At 45.9% G+C, this 23,729-nt stretch overlaps 1 pseudogene; it reads left to right on the top strand.

Annotated features, from left to right (window-relative positions):
• The window catches only part of LOC120979128, a 124,823-nt pseudogene extending 103,545 nt beyond the window's left edge, over positions 1–21,278 (top strand).
• The last annotated feature ends 2,451 nt before the right edge of the window (positions 21,279–23,729 follow it).

The following is a 23,729-nucleotide window of genomic DNA, read 5'->3' as shown; positions in this document are numbered from 1 at the left end:
TGTTATTGACATGGAACTGTGTGCTTGAGGTGGCTGGGGGAGGGAGTGATGTTATTTACATGGGACTGTATGTTGAAAGTGGATGGTGGGGGGGAATGATGTGTATGTACATGGGACGTAATGTTTAGGCTACGTTCACACTTGGGTTTGGGGATCCGCTTGTGAGATCCGTTTCAAGGCTCTCACAAGTAGCCCCATATGCATTAGTTTAACCCCAATGCATTCTGAATGGATGCGGATCCATTCAGAATGCATTCGTTCGGCTCCGTACGGCCCCCCGTTCCGTTTTGGAGGCGGACCCCAAAATGCTGCAAGCAGCGTTTTTGTGTCCGCATGGCCTTGCGGAGCCAAACGGATCCGTCCTGACTTACAATGTAAGTCAATGGGGACAGATCCCTTTGCATTGACACAAAATGGTGCAATTGTAAACGGATCCGTCCCCCATTGACTTTCAATGTAAGTCAGGACAGATCCGTATTGGGACTTAGAAATTCAAATCTAATACAAACGAATCGGTCCTGAACGGATGCATTCGTTTGTATTATCGGTGCGGATCCGTCCTGTACAAGTACAGGACAGATCCGCACGAACGCAAGTGTGAAAGTAGCCTTAGGGGGTGATGTTTACATGGGATTGTGCGTTGGAGGCGGCTGGGGAGGAGGTGATGTTATTTACATGGGACTGTATGGTGGAGGGAGGATTATAACTGCAGGGGGCACTGCAGATCCAGGGGACATTATAGGCGGTCTTATTACTACTGGGGGCTCTATAGGAGGGTCTTATAGATCTGCCTTATTTCTACTAAGCGCACTATGGGGGCCTTATTACTACTGAGGGGTCTGTAGGGAGCTTTATTACCACTTGGGGAACAATAGTGGGCCTTATTTCTACTGGGGACTCTGTGCGGGTATTATTAATATGGGAGGGCTCTTCTAATAATGGGGGCATTGTTGAGGAGCATTATCACGGTTGGGGCAGTGTTACTAATGAGGGCATTCTAGAAGCGAATTACTATTGGTGGGACTATGAGGAGAACTATTACTATGGGGGGCAGTAATGTTTCTTCAGGATAGTATTTGGGGGTATTGGGGGGGGGCAGGGGTGTAACTAAAGGCTCATGGGCCCCGGTGCAAGAGTTCAGCCTGGGCCCCCCTTCCCTCAGTGCTTTGTGTGTGTCTTCTTATGCGGCACAAGTGTCTTTGGGCCCCTTCAGGCTCCTGTGCCCGGTAGCGACTGCTACCTCTGCACCCCCTATAGCTATACCCCTGGGGGGGGGGGCACAGCAAGCAGCAGGATAACACTGTGGGGACTCCAGTTGGGGGATAATGATAGAATGTGAGGAAGCTAAGATGTCTGTGTGTCACACTCTGCAGACACGAGGCGGCTGAGAGAAGTTGTCCAGACCGAGTGGAGAAGATGATGAGAGAGAAGATCTACAGAGAAGATGATGACAGAGCGGAGACGTCACCTGGAGGCCCTGGATGTGACAGGTAAGTGCTGCTGTATAGCAAGTACAGCAAAGTGTGGGGGGGGCAACATATTTATTGGGGCTTGTGCCCCGGATCTTTTGAGACCCTAGCAACGCCCCTGGAGCTGCGCTTAATCTACGTTACCGATAAACACGGCTTCTTCTAACAGCTCATCAGTTGAGGTTCCGGGAGTCAGATCCTTACCGATCAGATATTGATGACCAATCCTAAGGATAGGTCATCAATACAAAGAGAAGAAGACAAAGATGGATGAGCAGCCAATACCGCACTTGCATCAATCTTGACAGGATTCGGCTCCAGGTGTAGAGGAATTGTTTTTTTGGAATGCTTTTTCTATCGCAACACCCTCCATGTCATTGAATCAACTGAAGACTGGCCGATTCTCTCCTAAGAAATTTTTTTTATGTTATTATTAAATTTATTAAACATTTTATTTTGAAATTTATTCCATATATATTATAAAATCCGGTGTCTCCATGATCAATCTTCAGCGTGGGGGTGCCACACGGGTTCTACACACTTCCAAAATAAAGTGGGGTGAATAGATGACGGATGATCAGGACACTCCATGATCTTCCCAGGAGCAGCTTTTGGGAGCCGCTGTTCATTTCTGAGACGTCTGTGTGGGAATCCGAAGACCATCTCCATCTCCGTGCACCACAGGATGTCCTCCTCCTCCTGTGTTAGGAAAATTTTTATTTTTATTATAAAATGTATTAAATATAATAAGGATGCCCTCCTTTGCATTCCATGATGACTAGGAATCCCTGACAAAGGGACTGGGTCCTGGTTGGTTTGAATCTTGATTAAATTCGCAACTCTTCCGGTCTCCAAGCCGGTGGCAAACGCAGCAGAGCCTGCAAGTCAATAACTGCGCTTCAGTCCAGTACAGTACAGTACAGCCTAGCAAAACGATCTAATCCTAACTAACTAACTAACTAATGCTAGGCCTAGGCTAGTCTCTGTATCTTCAGGCGCCACACAATATAACAATCAGTAACCAGGTGTACTGACCTGCGTCCGTTCTGGGCCCGAGGATGCAGCCTACAGGGATGGCCACCAACCTCTTAGCAACCGTGCGGCCTTGCTTGATGATGAGGCCTTCTGTCCACACACTGAACTGGTCTTCCTGGGACAACCTCTTACCCAGAAGAGCTGGATTCAGTCAGGGTATAACAGCTACTCTCCTTCTGAGTGTCCATTAACTGCCAGACATCTGCAAGCCAGGATGGAATCGAATTCAGTCCCTCACAGCACAATCCTTCCACCACCATGCCAGATTAACACTTCCTGGCTCACTCACAGGCAGCAGCATCAGTCATCAGCATGAGTCATCATCTATTTTGCATATTCAAATCTCAGAGTGTGCTGGCTGTAGCTGCAAAACAGTGGCCTCTAGTGCCCGGAATGCCAAATGACAGTTTAAGTACATACATTATGCAGAAATAGCTGTTTCACAATCTCACAGTGGAATGATCCTGCACTCCGGAGTCAGTTTTGTCAGGGGCTATCTGAGAGGTTGAAAGATGCCCTTGCTTTTCATGAGTATCCCGATTCATTGGAGAGGGCCATGTTTTTGGCAGTGCGGCTTGATAGACGTCTTAGAGAAAGGTATAAGATTCCTCTCGAGCAGGGAGTCCCGTCTGTAAGTGGATCCGTCCCACCTAGTCCCCGGGGTAATATGACTTTTGAATCTGGGGCAGGGGAGGAGCCTATGCAGTTGGGCCAGGTTTCCTTTCGCTCAGGTGATGTAACGGACACACACACAGGGGGGAGGGAAGTGACCACTGCGCTCCACCCTTACCCCTGGCCCTGCCTACTTTCCTCGCGAGTCCTAATGACAGGGGACAACTGGACGGCAATCCCTAGCTTGGAATAACTGCAGGGATGACAGACAGACAAACAACAGAACGTGAACAGACCGAGTCAATACCAGGAAAGCTACAAAGAACAAATGGAGCAAGCAGAGAATAGTCAGGAGAAGCCGGGGTCATAAATACCAGGAGAGTCGTGAAGTACCAAAGGAGTCAGCAGAGGATCGTCAGGAGGAGGCCGGGGTCAGAATACCAGGAGAGCAGCAAAGTACACAAGGAGCAGGCAGAGGATCATCAGGAATTCAGCAGGCGGTAAGTACACCAGGAAAGCCAAAATCGCAGGTGGAACCTAAATAACAGGCAATCTGTGGCCAGCAGATTGCCTGTTTAAATAGGGAGCTAGAGGGGTCATGTGACGTGGCCAGCGTCACATGACTCCACACAGACTACACAGCCGAGCACCGAGTGATCAGCTTGGTGCTCAGCCCTAAAACCATTAGCATGAATGCAGATAGATGCACGCATAGTATTATCAGGAGCGCGGGTGACGCTGGACGCACTGATGATGCGCGCGCGCTCCAGACGTGCCCGCCTCCTAGACGGCTCCGTGACAGGTGATGGGGATTTTAGGAAGTTGAATAAGCTATGTTACTTCTGTGGAAAAGGAGGTCATTTTGTTTGTGCCTGTCCTTTTGTTAAACCTCAAAGCGGTAATGAAAAACTACGGAGGTATTCACATAAAGAGAAAAAAAAGATTTCCCTGACTCTTGATAGTGTGAATGGGGAGTCTGAGCAAGCAAATATGCATTCTCCCTGCAGTACCAGTTTCCTCCTGCCTGCCATGGTGGCGCTAGACTCAGGAAATTGTGATTTTGAGGTATTTGTTGACAGTGGTGCGTGGGTAAACCTTATTGATTTTCAGTTCTTCCAAAATCTTGGTTTTAGAACTAGCACTTTAGATAAAGATACCAGTGTTTGCTATTGATTCCTCCCCTCTCTCACAAAAGAGTCTGACTCATATCGCTCATGACATTAAGTTAAGGGTGGGTGATTCACATGTTGAGTCCATTTCTTGTTTTGTTATGAAGGGCTTGCCTGCTCCGATGGTTCTGGGTTTACCGTGGTTGATAAAGCATAACCCTACTATTGACTAGCAAACAAGACAAATCAGTAGCTGGAGTGAATTTTGTTCGGACAACTGTCTTTGTGCTTCTATCTCAGGGGTGTCAACTACGGTCCTACCTCAGTTTCTCCTCGATTTTGTGGACGTATTCTCAGAGGGTGGAGCCCAGGAGCTGCCTCCACATCGAGAATATGATTGTCCGTTCAATCTCATCCCTGGAGCTAAACTGCCAAAATCTCGACTGTACAACCTTTCCCAACCCAAAAGAGAAGCTATGCGGAAGTATATTGCGGAGAGTTTGGCAAAGGGACATATTAGGCCATCTAAGTCCCCTGTTGCCGCCGGCTTCTTTTTCGTAAAAAAGAAAGACGGATCACTTAGACTGTGTTTAGATTCCGGGAATTGAATCTTATTACGGTCCGTGATCCGTATCCCCTTCCTTTGATTTCTGATCTATTTGATCAAATTGTCGAAGACAAGGTGTTCTCCAAACTGGATTTAAGAGGAGCTTATAATCTGATCAGAATCAAGGAAGGAGATGAGTGGAAAACGGCCTTCAATACACCCGAAGGTCATTTCGAGAATCTTGTCATGCCCTTTGGTTTAACTAATGCGCCAACGGTCTTTCAGCGATTTGTGAATGATATTTTCCATCATTTAGTGGGAAGGTTCATTGTTGTTTACCCATCAGGATCACGTGTGACAGGTGTTGTCGATCCTTCGGGAGAATAAATTATATGCAAAATTGGAAAAATGTGTATTTGCTGTCCAGGAGCTACCGTTTTTAGGATACCTGCTTTCTGACTCTGGTTTTCGTATGGACCCCGAAAAGGTCCGGGCGGTACTGGAATGGAACCGGCCTGAGAATCAGAAAGCTCTGATGCGGTTTTTGGGTTTTACCAATTACTATAGAAAATTCATCTTGAATTATTCCACCATTGTAAAACCTTTGACTGACTAAAAAAGGCGCCAACTTTTCTGTCTGGTCGGATGAGGCATTACAGGCCTTTTCTGCTATTAAGAAATGTTTTGCGTCTGCTCCCATTCTGATGCAACCTCATTTTGGTGGTAGTGGACCGCTTCAGTAAGATGGCCCACTTAGTACCGTTGCCTAGCTTTCCCAATGCCAAGACTCTCGCTCAGGTTTTTGTCAATAACATTGTGAAACTACATGGCATTCCCTCTGATGTGGTGTCTGATAGGGGGACACAATTTGTTTCCAGGTTTTGGAGGGCGTTCTGCTCTCGCCTGGGAATTCAACTGTCTTTTTCCTCTGCTTTTCATCCCCAGTCGAATGGTCAAATAGAGCGCACTAACCAAAACCTGGAGACCTATTTGAGGTGTTTTGTTGCTGAGAACCAGTATGACTGGTCTTCGTTATTGTCTCTAGCCGAGTTTGCCTTGAATAAACGTAGACAGGAATCCACTGATAAGTCGCCATTTTTTTGGCACATATGGTTTTCTGGATCTTCTGGGATGCCAGAAGAGAAGAGATTCTCGTCCGCCTTGTCATCTATCTGGCGGAAGATCCAAGTTAATTTGGAAAAGATGGGTGAAATATATAAACGGATGGCTGACAGGAGACGTATGACTGGTCCCTATGTGTGGGTGATTCTGTGTGGTTGTCCACTAGAAATATTAAACTGAAGGTACCATCTTGGAAATTGGGTCCAAGATTTATTGGTCCTTACAAAATCTCTGCGATTGTCAACCCTGAGGCATTTCGTCTGGATTTTCCGCAGACTTGGAAGATCCATAATGTGTTTCACAGGTCTTTTCTGAAGAAATATGTGGAACCTGTGGAACCATCTCCATTGCCACCTCCCCCTGTCATGGTGGATGGCAATTTGGAGTTTGAAATCTCTAAGATTCTCGACTCGCGTGTTATTCAGGGTTCCCTCCAGTACCTGGTGCACTGGAAGGGATACGGTCCCGAGGAAAGAATGTGGGTTCCGGCTGCTGATGTCAGTGCTAGCCGCCTGGTGAGGGCGTTTCACAGGGCACACCCAGATAAGGTTGGTCCGGGGTGTCCGGAGGTCACCCGTAGAAGGGGGGGTCCTGTCACGCCTTGCCCTGTGAATGTGCGGAGATCTGTCAGACTGGCTGCACATGTCTGACTTCTTGGTTTGTTGTGATTTGGATTTGAGCTGGATCCACCCCCACCCCCCCCCCCCCCTCAGGTGTACTGGGTTTCCATCGTTAGTGAGGCTATTTATCCCTCCTTCCCCCAGTGGCCTGTGCAGGTTATAGTTCTTTTCCTAGAGCTCTTGATTTGTGGTGGATTGTCGGTTCCAGCTCTTCTCAAGATAAGTCCTTTCCTTCCTTTCCCTTTGTATGTGTTTTCTAGGTCTCTTCCTGGTGGGAAGAAGCAGGTTGTCTCTTCCCTTTTCCCTGCTGCTTAGGGTCTGCCCAGGGTGTTCAGATTTAGGCACAAGGGCATGTGCATATCCACCCTAGGGGTATGCACATGGGCACAGCAGTCTAGGGAAAGCTGTTAGGGATCGATAGGAGGTGACCATTTTCTCCCTAGCTTTTGATCCTAGTCATTTGTTCTGTTGGTTTTCCCTGTGTTTGGTTATTTCCCCGTTTACCCACCTGTCGTGACAGTGACATAGTGTGGACATGGCAGCATCAGTAGGCCACAGAGTGGCAAGGTGACATAGTGTGGAGGTGGGTGGCAATACTAGTACTCGTTGAAGATGGTGGTTGAAAGAAGGAGAACTTGGCATCAGATGTTTGGCATCAGGCGGTTAACAGCATCAGAATAGTAGCTTAGGCAAGTAGCCAGAAGAAAACATTCTCTTTTGTCAAAATGTTGGTGTGGCACCATGGATGATCTAGTCTGATACATCAGGCATTGGTGTGTTGAAATCCTGGCTGATCCACGCCTGATTTATCTTGATGCAGTGTCCCACTATGTGCTATATGTGGGTACTTTAAACTCTTGCTAATAATGCGATTCGTTACCACGAATCGTGAGGAAATTCGCATTCGTTCATAATCAAATTTTTCCTGAAATTCGGAACGAATTCGACTTTGGCAGCTTTGATTCGCTCATCTCTAATCACAACAGTTGCAATTAGTTGTTCCAATAGCGTTTGTCCCTTCTGCATAGCTGCGGTATCTCAGCAGAACCGCACACAAATGCTGCAAAATACAAATGCACTATATATAAATTATATTATAGGTATATCACACCCCTGCCCCAATCAGTTTTTTTGGGGGGCAACTGGTAAATCACACCAGTAGAAATTATTGGTTCCAATAGCGTTTGTCACTTTGTAGATGCAGTAACGCAGCAAAATTGAAAACAAATGCTGCACTACCTAAATGCACTATATAAAAAGTATATTATTGGTATATTACACCCCTGCTTCAATCAATTTTTTTTGGGGGGGGGGGGGCAACTGGTAAATCAGGCCAGTAGAGATTATTGGTTTCAATAGCGTTTGTCACTTTGTGTAGATGCAGTAACTCAGCAAAACAGCAAAAATGCACTATATAGAAAGTATATTATTGGTATATAACAACCCTGCTTCAATCAGTTTTTTGGGTGGCAACTTGTAAATCACATCAGTAGAAATTATTTGTTCCAATAGCGTTTGGCACTCTGTGTGGCTGCGGTATCGCAGCAGAACCGCACACAACTGCTGCACAATACAATTGCACTATAATATACTTTATGTTAGAAAGTATATTATAAGTATATTACACCCCTCAGTATGTCACACCTATCGATAGCACACCTATACCAGTCCTTAAAAGGACTTTTGTGGCCCTATTAGATAGCGATTTGTGTCCCTGCTCCACACAGCAACCTCTCCCTACACTGGCAAAAGACTGAATGTAAAATGGCGGCCCGATCAGGCTTATTTATAAGGTAGGGGTATGTCCATGTGCTGAAATGTCTCAATTGGCTGTCCTGTACCACCTGATGGATGTGTCATGGGTCAAAGTTCTTCGCAATGTAAAAGAATATGGCGGGCGCGAATATATCGTCATATGTTTGCCCGTTCGGTGAATAGCGAACCAGCAACGTTCACCGCGAAACGACCGCCGGGGCGAACCGCAAGGCCATCTCTATACTTTACTATAGTTCTTAAACTACAGTATGTGGAGCTTAGAGTAGAGGTGAAGTATAATATGGATTTAGCCTATAGAGATAATGGACATTATCCTAATAGATTTGTGGCATCTAACACATTTGTATAGGGGATAGCTAACCAATTAATGTGTGTTCAACCGCTGGGACCCCTACCCATCTCGAAAATGGGGGTCCTGTTCCCTCATTCTGATAGAGCTACAGGCCATACAAGTGCCCTGCTGCTCCATTTATTCTCTATGGCACTGCTGGAGATAGCAGACTATGGCACTTGGCTTGCTGCTCCATCAGGATGGTGGAAAGGGCCTCCTCTTTTTAGGATTTGTGGAGGTCCTAGTGGTTGGACCCTCACCAATCTGTTATCCACCATCCAGTGGATAGGGAGTAAATTGAAAACTTCGCACAACCCCTTTAAGTTTAGCCCATGTCAGTTTTACCCAATGGTTTCCTATTTAAATGCACACAGCGGTAAGAAGTAGCAACACAGTATATGTGCAGGTTCTGCTCTCCTACCCACTGGCATAGAGATAGGTATTAAATAGAGTACGTTCTTGCTTGGACTGAGGTCACCTTGCCAGGTAGGTGGGCACAATGTTTTGATCAAATTATATTTGCTAAGAACTTCAGAGTTATTTACCATATCAAAATAGGGTATTCTTTTTTTATGTATAGTCTTTGTATCTAGTGCTATGAGAGTGCTGCTATATTCAGTTTTTTTCCATTTAGTATGTACTACTACTTTATTTTCCCTTTCCACGTCCATAACCTTACATTTATACCTCATATACCAGCTGTATCCAGGGGTGTATCTCTAATTAGGCAATGTGAGGCGGTGGCCTCAGGCGGCGCTATGCTAGGACAGCAGGGGGGGGCGGCATTCCTGCAAGGCTCCTGCAGACATCTGTGTCATTGGGAATTATTGTACATCGCGGTGTTAGTTGCATTTTGCAGCAAAAACTGTGACAAATCTGCGATGTACAATGACTCCTAGGCATAGGTGTACATACCAGAGTATGAAGGACCTTTGGAATAAAGTAATGGTAGGCTAAAGGAACTTTGCTGATGTCGTCATGTTAAATGACCGCAGGTCTTTTATCCTCCAAAAGATGCCAGAGGAGGAAGAGGAGAATGGAGAACCTGCAGCCTGTAAGTAAATAAGTATGTGTGTGTATCTGTGTCAACATCTGCTTATTCTGTATATAGGAGATGGCGCCAGTGTCCTAAATATCTGCACAGTGTGTATATATATATATATATATATATATATATATATATTGTGACACAGTGAGGAGTTTTGTCTGGCAGGGCAGGTATTTTCCTCCCATCATGTGCGGCTCGGCTGGTTTCCAGCCAGGTGAGTTAAATACCCGACCAGAGTTTAAGTGCCGGTCTGGGTTTTGACAGCACCTGGCTGTCCTTAAATAGGCAGCTGGGATCAGCAGAGATGTCTATGTTTTTTGGGATCTGAGGCTTTGTGCCGTGCTGGAGGGCTGAAAGCCGCACGCTGGGGTAACAGGCCCTCTAAAGCCTGCTGTGGACTACTGGAGGAAGAACTGGCAGCAAGGTGACTTGTGTTATATGAACTTTCCATTGTGTGTGAATTAACACCAAGACAGCAAAGTTACATGCTGTTTTTTGAAATTGGCTCAAGTGTGAATAAACACTGACATTTTGAGTTAAAAACTTGTATTTTGCCTCTGTACTGCGCCCGCATACCCTATCTACCAGAGCGAAACCCCACTATATATATATATATATATGTGTGTGTGTGTGTATATATACACTCACCTAAAGAATTATTAGGAACACCTGTTCCATTTCTCATTAATAGGGATGAGCGAACCCGAACTGTATAGTTCGGGTTCGTACCGAATTTTGGGGTGTCCGTGACACGGACCCGAACCCGAACATTTTCGTAAAAGTCCGGGTTCGGTGTTCGGCGCTTTCTTGGCGCTTTTTGAAAGGCTGCAAAGCAGCCAATCAACAAGCGTCATACTACTTGCCCCAAGAGGCCATCACAGCCATGCCTACTATTGGCATGGCTGTGATTGGCCAGTGCAGCATGTGACCCAGCCTCTATATAAGCTTGGGTCACGTAGCGCTGCACGTCACTCTGCTGTGCTTAGTGTAGGGAGAGGTTGCAGCTGCGACGTTAGGGCGAGATTAGGCAGTGATTAACTTCTCCAAAACACTTAAGACAGTGATCGATCTACAGCTGTGGATCATTGAACTGCTGCTATTCAATTGCTCACTGTTTTTAGGCTGCCCAGAGCGTTTTTCAGTCACTTTTTTCTGGGGTGATCGGCGGCTATTTTGTGGCTTGTGGTGCGCCAGCACAAGCTGCCACCAAGTCCATTTAACGATCAATAGTGTGGTTATTTTTTGCTATATCCTACATCAGGGGCAAGCTGTCACCAAGTCCATTTAACCATCAATAGTGTGGTTATTTTTTGCTATATCCTACATCAGGGGCAAGCTGTCACCAAGTCCATTTAACCATCAATAGTGTGGTTATTTTTTGGCTATATCCTACATCAAGGGCAAGCTGCCACCAAGTCCATTTAACCATCAATAGTGTGGTTATTTTTTGGCTATATTCTACATCAGGGGCAAGCTGCCACCAAGTCCATTTAACCATCAATAGTGTGGTTATTTTTTGGCTATATCCTACATCAGGGGCAAGCTGCCACCAAGTCCATTTAACCATCAATATTGTGGTTATTTAAATCTATCCCTAAAAGGGTATATTAGATTCAAGGTGCTGATAGGGTCATTCTCAATAACTTCACACACACGCTACTGTGCATATCCAAGTCTAATTCTGTGTGTAAACGTATACCTGTCACCCAGCGCCTAAAAAATAGGCCTCAAATTTATATTCATCCAAATCTGTCATTATTGCTTTAGCTGGTCAAGTTATTTAGTGTCCGTCAAAGCACAGTTTTTGTTCTGGGTTCAAATACAATTCCCAATTTTGTAATTCTCTAAATTAGTGGTTTCTGCTGTATCAGGCCTACTTTAAATCTATCCCTAAAAGGGTATATAAGATTCAAGGTGCAGATAGGGTTATTCTCAATAACTTCACACACACGCTACTGTGCAATTCCAAGTCTAATTCTGTGTGTAAACGTATACCTGTCACCCAGCGCCTAAAAAATAGGCCTCAAATTTATATTCATCCAAATCTGTCATTATTGCTTTAGCTGGTCAAGTTATTTAGTGTCCGTCAAAGCACAGTTTTTGTTCTGGGTTCAAATACAATTCCCAATTTTGTAATTCTCTAAATTAGTGGTTTCTGCTGTATCAGGCCTACTTTAAATCTATCCCTAAAAGGGTATATAAGATTCAAGGTGCAGATAGGGTTATTCTCAATAACTTCACACACACGCTACTGTGCAATTCCAAGTCTAATTCTGTGTGTAAACGTATACCTGTCACCCAGCGCCTAAAAAATAGGCCTCAAATTTATATTCATCCAAATCTGTCATTATTGCTTTAGCTGGTCAAGTAATTTAGTGTCCGTCAAAGCACAGTTTTTGTTCTGGGTTGAAATACAATTCCCAATTTTGCAATTCTCTAAATTAGTGGTTTCTGCTGTAATAGGCCTACTTTAAATCTATCCCTAAAAGGGTATATTAGATTCAAGGTGCTGATAGGGTAATTCTCAATAACTTCACACACACGCTACTGTGCAGATCCAAGTCTAATTCTGTCCGTAAACGTATACCTGTCACCCAGCGCCTAAATAATAGGCCTCAAATTTATATTCAGCTAAATCTGTCATTACTGCTGTGCCTGTATTAGTGTAATACGGTACCTAAATAGATAGCCAGATAGTGTTAGGTGTCTGTAAAAAAAAGGTCTGAATTTGAATTCAATACATTGGGCCAAAAAATATTTTTCTTATTGTGGTGAACGGTAACAATGAGGAAAACATCTAGTAAGGGACGCGGACGCGGACATGGTCGTGGTGGTGTTAGTGGACCCTCTGGTGCTGGGAGAGGACGTGGCCGTTCTGCCACAGCCACACGTCCTAGTGTACCAACTACCTCAGGTCCCAGTAGCCGCCAGAATTTACAGGGATATTTGGTGGGGCCCAATGCCGTTCTAAGGATGGTAAGGCCTGAGCAGGTACAGGCATTAGTCAATTGGGTGGCCGACAGTGGATCCAGCACGTTCACATTATCTCCCACCCAGTCTTCTGCAGAAAGCGCACAGATGGCGCATGAAAACCAAGCCCATCAGTCTGTCACATCACCCCCATGCATATCAGGGAAACTGTCTGAGCCTCAAGTTATGCAGCAGTCTCTTATGCTGTTTGAAGACTCTGCTGGCAGGGTTTCCCAAGGGCATCCACCTAGACCTTCCCCAGCGGTGGAAGACATAGAATGCACTAATGCACAACCACTTATGTTTCCTGATGATGAGGACATGGGAATACCACCTCAGCACGTCTCTGATGATGACGAAACACAGGTTCCAACTGCTGCGTCTTTCTGCAGTGTGCAGACTGAACAGGAGGTCAGGGATGAAGACGATGCAGGGGACGATGAGGTCCTAGACCCCACATGGAATGAAGGTCGTGCCACTGACTTTCACAGTTCGGAGGAAGAGGCAGTGGTGAGATCGAGCCAACAGCGTAGCAAAAGACAAAGAGGGAGCAGTGGGCAAAAGCAGAACACCCGCCGCCAAGAGACTCCGCCTGCTACTGACCGCCGCCATCTGGGACCGAGCACCCCAAAGGCAGCTTCAAGGAGTTCCCTGGCATGGCACTTCTTCAAACAATGTGCTGACGACAAGACCCGAGTGGTTTGCACGCTGTGCCATCAGAGCCTGAAGCAAGGCATTAACGTTCTGAACCTTAGCACAACCTGCATGACCAGGCACCTGCATGCAAAGCATGAACTGCAGTGGAGTAAACACCTTAAAAACAAGGAAGTCACTCAGGCTCCCCCTGCTACCTCTTCTGCTGCTGCTGCCTCGGCCTCTTCTGCTGCTGCCGCCTCGGCCTCTTCCTCCGCCTCTGGAGGAACGTTGGCACCTGTCGCCCAGCAAACATGGGATGTACCACCAACACCACCACCTGCGTCACCAAGCATCTCAACCATGTCACACGGCAGCGTTCAGCTCTCCATCTCACAAACATTTGAGAGAAAGCGTAAATTCCCACCTAGCCACCCTCGATTCCCTGGCCCTGAATGCCAGCATTTCTAAACTACTGGCCTATGAAATGCTGTCATTTAGGCTGGTGGAGACAGACAGCTTCAAACAGCTCATGTCGCTTGCTGTCCCACAGTATGTTGTTCCCAGCCGGCACTACTTCTCCAAGAGAGCCGTGCCTTCCCTGCACAACCAAGTATCCGATAAAATCAAGTGTGCACTGCGCAACGCCATCTGTGGCAAGGTCCACCTAACCACAGATACGTGGACCAGTAAGCACGGCCAGGGATGCTATATCTCCCTAACTGCACACTGGGTAAATGTAGTGGCGGCTAGGCCCCAGGCGGAGAGCTGTTTGGCGCACGTCCTTCCGCCGCCAAGGATCGCAGGGCAACATTCTTTGCCTCTTGTCTCCTCCTCCTCCTACTCAGCTTCCTCCGCCTCTTCTTCCACCTGCTCATCCAGTCAGCCACACACCTTCACCACCAACTTCAGCACAGGCCGGGATAAACGTCAGCAGGCCATTCTGAAACTCATATGTTTGGGGGACAGGCCCCACACCGCACAGGAGTTGTGGCGGGGTATAGAACAACAGACCGACGAGTGGTTGCTGCCGGTGAGCCTCAAGCCCAGCCTGGTGGTGTGCGATAATGGGCGAAATCTCGTTGCAGCTCTGGGACTAGCCGATTTGACGCACATCCCTTGCCTGGCGCATGTGCTGAATTTGGTGGTGCAGAAGTTCATTCATACCCCGACATGTCAGAGCTGCTGCATAAAGTGCGGGCCGTCTGTTCGCGCTTCCGGCGTTCACATCCTGCCGCTGCTCGCCTGTCTGCGCTACAGCGTAACTTCGGCCTTCCCGCTCACCGCCTCATATGCGACGTGCCCACCAGGTGGAACTCCACCTTGCATATGCTGGACAGACTGTGCGAGCAGCAGCAGGCCATAGTGGAGTTTCAGCTGCAGCACGCACGGGTCAGTCGCACTGCGGAACAGCACCACTTCACCACCAATGACTGGGCCTCCATGCGAGACCTGTGTGCCCTGTTGCGCTGTTTCGAGTACTCCACCAACATGGCCAGTGGCGATGACGCCGTTATCAGCGTTACAATACCACTTCTATGTCTCCTTGAGAAAACACTTAGGGCGATGATGGAAGAGGAGGTGGCCCAGGAGGAGGAGGAAGAGGGGTCATTTTTAGCACTTTCAGGCCAGTCTCTTCGAAGTGACTCAGAGGGAGGTTTTTTGCAACAGCAGAGGCCAGGTACACATGTGGCCAGCCAGGGCCCACTACTGGAGGACGAGGAGGACGAGGAGGAGGAGGAGGTGGAGGAGGATGAGGATAAAGCATGTTCACAGCGGGGTGGCACCCAACGCAGCTCGGGCCCATCAGTGGTGCGTGGCTGGGGGGAAATGCAGGACGATGACGATGCGCCTCCCACAGAGGACAGCTTGTCCTTACCTCTGGGCAGCCTGGCACACATGAGCGACTACATGCTGCAGTGCCTGCGCAACGACAGCAGAGTTGCCCACATTTTAACGTGTGCGGACTACTGGGTTGCCACCCTGCTGGATCCACGGTACAAAGACAATGTGCCCACCTTACTTCCTGCACTGGAGCGTGATAGGAAGATGCGCGAGTACAAGCGCACGTTGGTAGATGCGCTACTAAGAGCATTCCCAAATGTCACAGGGGAACAAGTGGAAGCCCAAGGCGAAGGCAGAGGAGGAGCAAGAGGTTGCCAACGCAGCTGTGTCACGGCCAGCTCCTCTGAGGGCAGGGTTAGCATGGCAGAGATGTGGAAAAGTTTTGTCAACACGCCACAGCTAACTGCACCACCACCTGATACGGAACGTGTTAGCAGGAGGCAACATTTCACTAACATGGTGGAACAGTACCTGTGCACACCCCTCCACGTACTGACTGATGGTTCGGCCCCATTCAACTTCTGGGTCTCCAAATTGTCCACTTGGCCAGAGCTAGCCTTTTATGCCTTGGAGGTGCTGGCCTGCCCGGCGGCTAGCGTTTTGTCTGAACGTGTATTCAGCACGGCAGGGGGCGTCATTACAGACAAACGCAGCCGCCTGTCTACAGCCAATGTGGACAAGCTGACGTTCATAAAAATGAACCAGGCATGGATCCCACAGGACCTGTCCATCCCTTGTGCAGATTAGACATTAACTACCTCCCCTTAACCATATATTATTGTACTCCAGGGCACTTCCTCATTCAATCCTATTTTTATTTTCATTTTACCATTATATTGCGGGGCAACCCAAAGTTGAATGAACCTCTCCTCTGTCTTGGTGCCGGGGCCTAAAAATATCTGACAGTGGCCTGTTCCAGTGATGGGTGACATGAAGCCTGATTCTCTGCTATGACATGAAGACTGACTCTCTGCTGACATGAAGCCAGATTCTCTGCTATGGGACCTCTCTCCTCTGTCTGGGTGCCGGGGCCTAAATATATGACAATGGACTGTTCCAGTGGTGGGTGACGTGAAGCATGATTCTCTGCTATGACATGAAGACTGATTCTCTGCTGACATGAAGCCAGATTCTCTGCTATGAGACCTCTCTCCTCTGTCTGGGTGCCGGGGCCAAAAAATATCTGACAGTGGCCTGTTCCAGTGGTGGGTGACATGAAGCCTGATTCTCTGCTAGGACATAAAGACTGATTCTCTGCTGAGTCGCTGACATGAAGCCTGAATCTCTTTTACGGGACCTCTCTCCTCTGTCTGGGTGCCGGGGCCTAAATATCTGACAATGGACTGTTCGAAGTGGTGGGTGACGTGAAGCATGATTCTCTGCTATGACATGAAGACTGATTCTCTGCTGACATGAAGCCAGATTCTATGTTATATGACCTCTCTCCTCTGTCTGGGTGCCGGGGCCTAAATTATATGACAATGGACTGTTCCAATGTTGGGTGACGTGAAGCATGATTCTCTGCTATGACATGAAGACTGATTCTCTGCTGACATGAAGCCTGAATCTCTGCTATGGGACCTCTCTCCTCTGCCTGGGTGCCTGGGCCTAAATATCTGACAATGGACTGTTCCAGTGGTGGGTGACGTGAAGCCTGATTCTCTGCTATGACATGAAGCCTGATTCTCTGCTATGACATGAAGCCTGATTCTCTGCTATGACATGAAGCCAGATTCTATGTTATGGGACCTCTCTCCTCTGCCTGGGTGCCGGGGCCTAAATATCTGACAATGGACTGTTCCAGTTTTGGGTGACGTGAAGCCTGATTCTCTGCTATGACATGAAGACTGATTCTCTGCTGACATGAAGCCTGATTCTCTGCTATGGGACCTCTCTCCAATTGATATTGGTTAATCTTTATTTATTTAATTTTTATTTTAATTCATTTCCCTATCCACATTTGTTTGCAGGGGATTTAACTACATTTTGCTGCCTTTTGCAGCCCTCTAGCCCTTTCATGGGCTGTTTTACAGCCTTTTTAGTGCCAAAAAGTTCAGGTCCCCATTGACTTCAATGGGGTTCGGGTTCGGGACAAAGTTCGGGTCGGGTTCGGATCCCGAACCCGAACATTTCCGGGAAGTTCGGCCGAACTTCTCGAACCCGAACATCCAGGTGTTCGCTCAACTCTACTCATTAATGCAATTATCTAGTCAACCAATCACATGGCAGTTGCTTCAATACATTTAGGGGGGTGGTCCTAGTCAAGACAATCTCCTGAACTCCAAACTGAATGTCAGAATGGGAAAGAAAGGTGATTTAAGCAATTTTGAGCGTGGCATGGTTGTTGGTGCCAGACGGGCTGGTCTGAGTATTTCACAATCTGCTCAGTTACTGGGATTTTCACGCACAACCATTTCTAGGGTTTACAAAGAATGTGTGAAAAGGGAAAAACATCTAGTATGCGGCAGTCCTGTGGGCGAAAATGCCTTGTGGATGCTAGAGGTCAGAGAAGAATGGGCCGACTGATTCAAGCTGATAGAAGAGCAATGTTGACTGAAATAACCACTCGTTACAACCGAGGTATGCAGCAAAGCATTTGTGAAGCCACAACACGCACAACCTTGAGGCGGATGGGCTACAACAGCAGAAGACCCCACCGGGTACCACTCATCTGCACTACAAATAGGAAAAAGAGGCTACAATTTGCACGAGCTCACCAAAATTGGACTGTTGAAGACCGGAAAAATGTTGCCTGGTCTGATGAGTCTCGATTTCTGTTGAGACATTCAAATGGGAGAGTCCAAATTTGGCGTAAACAGAATGAGAACATGTATCCATCCTCTGATGGCTACTTCTAGCAGGATAATGCACCATGTCACAAAGCTCGAATCATTTCAAATTGGTTTCTTGAACATGACAATGAGTTCACTGTACTAAAATGGCCCCCACAGTCACCAGATCTCAACCCAATAGAGCATCTTTGGGATGTGGTGGAACGGGAGCTTCGTGCCCTGGATGTGCATCCCTCAAATCTCCATCAACTGCAAGATGTTATCCTATCAATATGGGCCAACATTTCAGCACCTTGTGGAATCAATGCCACGTAGAATTAAGGCAGTTCTGAAGGCAAGTATTACTATGGTGTTCCTAATAATTCTATAGGTGAGTGTATATATAAAGAATAAGAGCACTAGTGATGAGCGGCAGGGGTCATATTCGAATTCGCGATATTTCGCGAATATTTTGTAGAATATTCGTCGAATATTCGCAAATTCAAAAATTCACGTTTTTTTTTACTCAAAAAATCGGAAAGGTAATGATTGTGCAATATGCAAATTTTTGGAATTCGAATTTTCGGATTCAAATTTTTTATTGCGAATTTTTCAACTTACAACTATTAGACAAAGAAGATTATAGCATTATATTAGCTAAATTGCTCTATATTCGATTTTTTTTGAATATTCTCTATATTGGTATAACTTAGTTTTTTCGAATATTCGTAATATTCTAAAACAAGAATATATAGCAATATAGCGAATATTCAAAAAAAACGAATATAGAGCAAAATTCGCAAACACTACTATTCCTAAAGTCAAGTATATTGCAGCCTTCTTATTGGCCCACAAGCTAGAAGCAGTGAGGGATCATGTGTACTGATAAAAAATAAAATAAAAAATAAATAAATTTGATTATTCGAAATTACGAATATATATAACTATATTTGAAATATTCGCGAATTTTCGAAGTACCTATATTCGCAATAAAAATTTGAAATTCGAATATTCGTGATCAACACTAAGGAGCACTACTACTCATATCCAGATATTTAGGACACTAAAAATACTGTGGTACCAGTTATCAAGACCAACTTTTTAAGCGCTGGTCTTGATTCCCTCTGTGCTGCCGGAGGGTGCAACAAATTGATGTTTATGAGCAGTCCTCTCATGAATTATTACAACTTAAAGGGGTTGTGTAGGCAGTATATATTGATGCCAATATCAGATTGGCGGGGATCACATACTCTACACTCCCTCAGATGTTTGAAGAGGAAGCGGTGCTCCATGCCAGCACTGCTTCCTCTTCATTACACTGCCAGCTGTCTCCTGTGGAGCGGCGGCGCAGTGTAATTAAAAGTATTTGTGATTACACTACACTTCTGAGACAAAATGCAGTGTAATGAATAGGAAACAGCGCTCGCATGGTACATTTCCTCTTCTTCAAACAGCTGGTCAGCCAATGACCCTCCAACACTAAGCCCTGTGGTACTACACTAGTGACAATGACCCCTCCAACAATGAGCCCTGTGGTACTACACAGGTACTACACTAGTGACAATGACAGCGGTGCACCTAGCCTTTCTGCTGCCTGAGGCGAAAACTCTCCCAGGCCAATTTCTTAACCTAACCCCTTTGCCACAATGAAAGCGCTCATTGCCCATGGCCCTTCTGCTGGCCCCCTCCTGCCCATTCCTGGTGCTGCCTGAGGAGATCGCCTCACCTGGCCTCATTGGAGGTGCACCCCTGGACAATGACCCCTCCAACACTGAGCCCTGTGGTACTACACTAGTGACAATGACCCCTCCAACAATGAGCCCTGTGGTACTACAATATTGACAATGACCCTTCCAACACTGAGCCCTGTGGTACTACAGTAGTGACAATGATCCCTCCAACAATGAGCCCCGTGGTACTACACTATTGACAATGACCCCTCCAACACTGAGCCCTGTCGTACTACACTAGTGACAATGACCCCTCCAACACTGAGCCCTGTCGTACTACACTAGTGACAATGACCCCTCCAACACTGAGCCCTGTCGTCATCGTCCCCCCCGTAGCAATGACTCCTCCAATATTTATTTTTATTTTAATGACTTATATAGCGCTGACATATTCCGCAGTGCTGTGCAGACATAATCACTGCTTACTGTCTCCAATGAAGCTCACAATCTAAGCTCTCGATCAGTATGTCTTTGGAGTGTGGGAGGAAACCAGAGAACCCGGAGGAAACCCATGCAAACATGGGGGGAGAATACAAACTCGATGCAGATGTTGTCCAGGATTTGAAACTGGGACCCTCTGAACCTCTGTGTTGCCCAAACAGAACATACAGTATAGAAAAAGCTTTATGTATGTCCTTTCTCAGGGGCATGTCCTTTTAGCTGCAGTTCCCTCCCTCTCACAGCTCAGGGGTTGTGTCCTTTCTCAGGGGGTTTGTCCTTTCTGCTGCAGCTCTCACCATGGAACTGTCACAGGTTCTAACAGTAGATAGGGCAGGTGGCAATTGAAAAATCAAGTGGCGCTATACAGATAAATTTGATTGGCTATCTCAGGGACTATGCAAAATTTTTAATTACATGCAATAACAAAAGTATTCAGATCCAAGTGCTGGTTTGAAAAATGTTGAATATTATTTGTAGGACAACCCCTTTGACGTCTCTTAAAGTAATAGTTAAGTCGATGCATTTCGTTTCAGGTATATCCAGTTTCTTCTTCCACTCTTGGAGTCTGCAGAACGTTACTTCATGGTTGGTCACAAAGTTACATACTACATATTCACCGACAAGGTCAATGAAGTAGTTAAACCCAAACTGGCCAATGGCCGATTCTTGCAAATTCACCATGTGGTTGCTGACCAACGCTGGCAGGATGTGTCCATGAGAAGAATGGAAATACTCACAGTCTTCACTAAGGAGCATATGCCAAAGGAGATAGACTACCTGGTGTGTGCTGATGTTGACATGGTATTCAATGATCATGTAGGAGTGGAAATACTTGGAGACCTGGTAGCGACACTCCACCCAGGATATTTCCTTTCTGAACCAAATGAATTTCCTTATGAGCGTGGACCAATTTCTGCAGCATATATACCATATGGGCTTGGAGACTTCTATTACATGGCTGCTTTGTATGGTGGAAAAGTAGAAGAAATTTACAAACTTAGTGTATCTTGCCAAAATGGTATTTTGAAGGACAAGGAAAAAAAATATTGAAGCCGCGTGGCAGGAGGAATCTCATCTCAACTGGTATCTGGTCTACAATAAACCCACCAAGATACTTTCACCCGAATACCTCTGGGCCAATAGTCTACCTAATGGTGAACTCATCAAGAAGAAGAGGTTCTTAGGAGTGGACAAAAACCACCAAGAAGTGAGGAACTAAAATGCTATTACGTAAGTATGTCAAATCTTCAATGGAAGGTTTTCCTCCAGTATGGAATCTAGGAACAGTTCCTGCTTTATATTTATTCGCCAATTCTTAAAATGTTCTTTAAAGGAACACTCCTGGCAGAACTGATGTACTTTCTCTTTAGATTGGCCTGAGAGGGTGATGCATTTTGGTGTTTTTCGAACCTTTGAGTCATGTACCACCCTCTTAGGTCCTGCATTAGGCATTCTTCATTGTTTCAGTTGTGTCTGAAGTTTTTCTTTAGTATACACAGTGCCAAAGCCATTAGAGGACATCTCCACAACTGTTTTGCTTTTTAAAGGGGTTATCCCATGATTAATGAAAAAATGAAAATCATACATCATATAGGACATGACAATCTCTTTCTAACAAAGCTAGAACCATCCCTGTACCTCACATGGATCCAGAGATCTCTCCAGCTCAAGCTGGCAGCTAAGGGACTGTGTCCTTTCTGCTGCAGCTCTCTCCCTATCACAGCTCAGGAGGCAGTTGGGATGGAACTGAGCAGGTGCGTCCACCTCAGTGAGATGGACAGAGAAATAAGAAAAATAACAAACAGCAGGTGGCACTGTACAGATAAATTTCAGTGAATAACTCAGTGGCTATTCAAAATTTTTAATTACATGTAATTACAAAAGTATCCAGATCTAGGTGCTGGTTTGAAAACAGTGGAATATTTTTCATTCCACCCTACACCACCAGACCTGTGAAAGGAAGCATACTTACCTGCTCCTTGATGCTTGATTCTGGTTCCATGGGTCCCAGTCTGTTTTCCCTGCATTCTGGTCACTGCATGTACAGTATGTTTCCAGCACTTACTGTACAGGGTCACGTGCCAACAACTTGCCTCAACAGTGACCCAGCAGTGACGTGCCACTTGGAGACACATCACTGTTAAGGCCAGTTGGCATTTGACCCCATCTGTGCTGGAAGATGGAACCGAAAGATGGGAAGCAGTTAGTATCCTTCTCTTCACATGTCTGGGGGGAGGGGCTGGAATTTAAAAACAAGTCAATCATGGACAACCCCGTTAAATGATGCAGTCAAGTCAATAGGTTGTTACGTTTTCTGGTTCAGGTGCCACAAATGTACTGGTTCTCAGCATGGAGAAAAATGCAGAAAAAGGCAAATTATCTCTCCTCCAGACAGGGAAAAACTATCTCATATCAGCCAAACCAGAAACTTAAGGAAAATGTCATAATCTGTAGGCATTTGTTTCATACAAATGGGTGACTTTTACTTTTGGAGGAGTCTCCAATTTAGGCTACTTTCACACTAGCGTTTGGTGCGGATCCGTCATGGATCTGCAAATATGGATCCTTCGAGATAATACAAACATTTGCATCCATTCAGAACGGATCCGTTTGTATTATCTTTAACATAGCCAAGACGGATCCATCTATTGTGTCATAGAAAATTGATCCATCCACATTGATTTACATTGTGTGTCAGAACGGATCCGTTTGGCTCAGTTTCGTCAATTTTCGCCAAAGCGGAATGGAGGCAAACTGAGGAAAACTGATGCATTCTGAACGGATCCTTTTCCATTCAGAATGCATTAATCCGTTTTGGACCGCTTGTGAGAGCCCTGAACGGATCTCACAAACGGAAAGCCAAAACGCGAGTGTGAAAGTAGCCTTAGCTGTTAAGAGATAATTTCCTCCCTTCTGGAGGAGAAATAATTTGCATACTTTTCCCCATTGTGCATTGACTGTAGGTAAATACTCCACAAGTACCACAGATACCCCAGTACTCTGCTCTGTACTCACAGATGGGTGTTTTTCCTTTTAGAGGAATCTCTGGTTTGGATTGATATGAGCTATCTTCGTTCTGGATTAGAGCTAATTTGCATACTAGCCCAGATACAGAAACATGGTTTGGAAAATCAGGTTGCTGATTTGAAAAGTTTACTATGTGAACAAAACCAGATATTAAAGTGGGGTTTTCCACCATTGAATTGATTCCTTTGTTTTCTCAAGTTAATTACTAATTATGAAACACCCATTTATACAATGTGCTCTGTATCTAATTTTTGCATCTATTCAACAGTGAGATGACTGAGGCAGCAGATGTTTTATAGACTGAGTTCATGTTTATATGAATGCAACAAGTAACATCAACGTGGGGTGTCTGTAATCCAATCTGTTATGGCAGTGGATGTGAAACTATTGTGTTAGCCAACAGATTTAGTTTAGGGCTAATCCCAAGGGTGCTATCCTGGCAGTCCCTGGGTATTCACCCTTTAACCCCTGTACAAGGATCTAGACTTTACTGCAGGGGAGCCACCAGGCTGCCTCCTTTACGATTAGTCTTTGTCTGGTTAACAGCTGACCCACAGGGGTCAGAAATACCGGAGCATGGCATCGAAGTGTCAGGCACAGTCATAGTCAAGGACAAGCCGAGATCAGGGCTGGCAGAATATAT

This window comes from Bufo bufo, chromosome 9, assembly GCF_905171765.1.
Source record: "Bufo bufo chromosome 9, aBufBuf1.1, whole genome shotgun sequence".
In the NCBI taxonomy this organism is placed as follows: Eukaryota; Metazoa; Chordata; class Amphibia; order Anura; family Bufonidae; genus Bufo; species Bufo bufo.
This window is presented reverse-complemented; position numbering and strand designations above follow the sequence as displayed.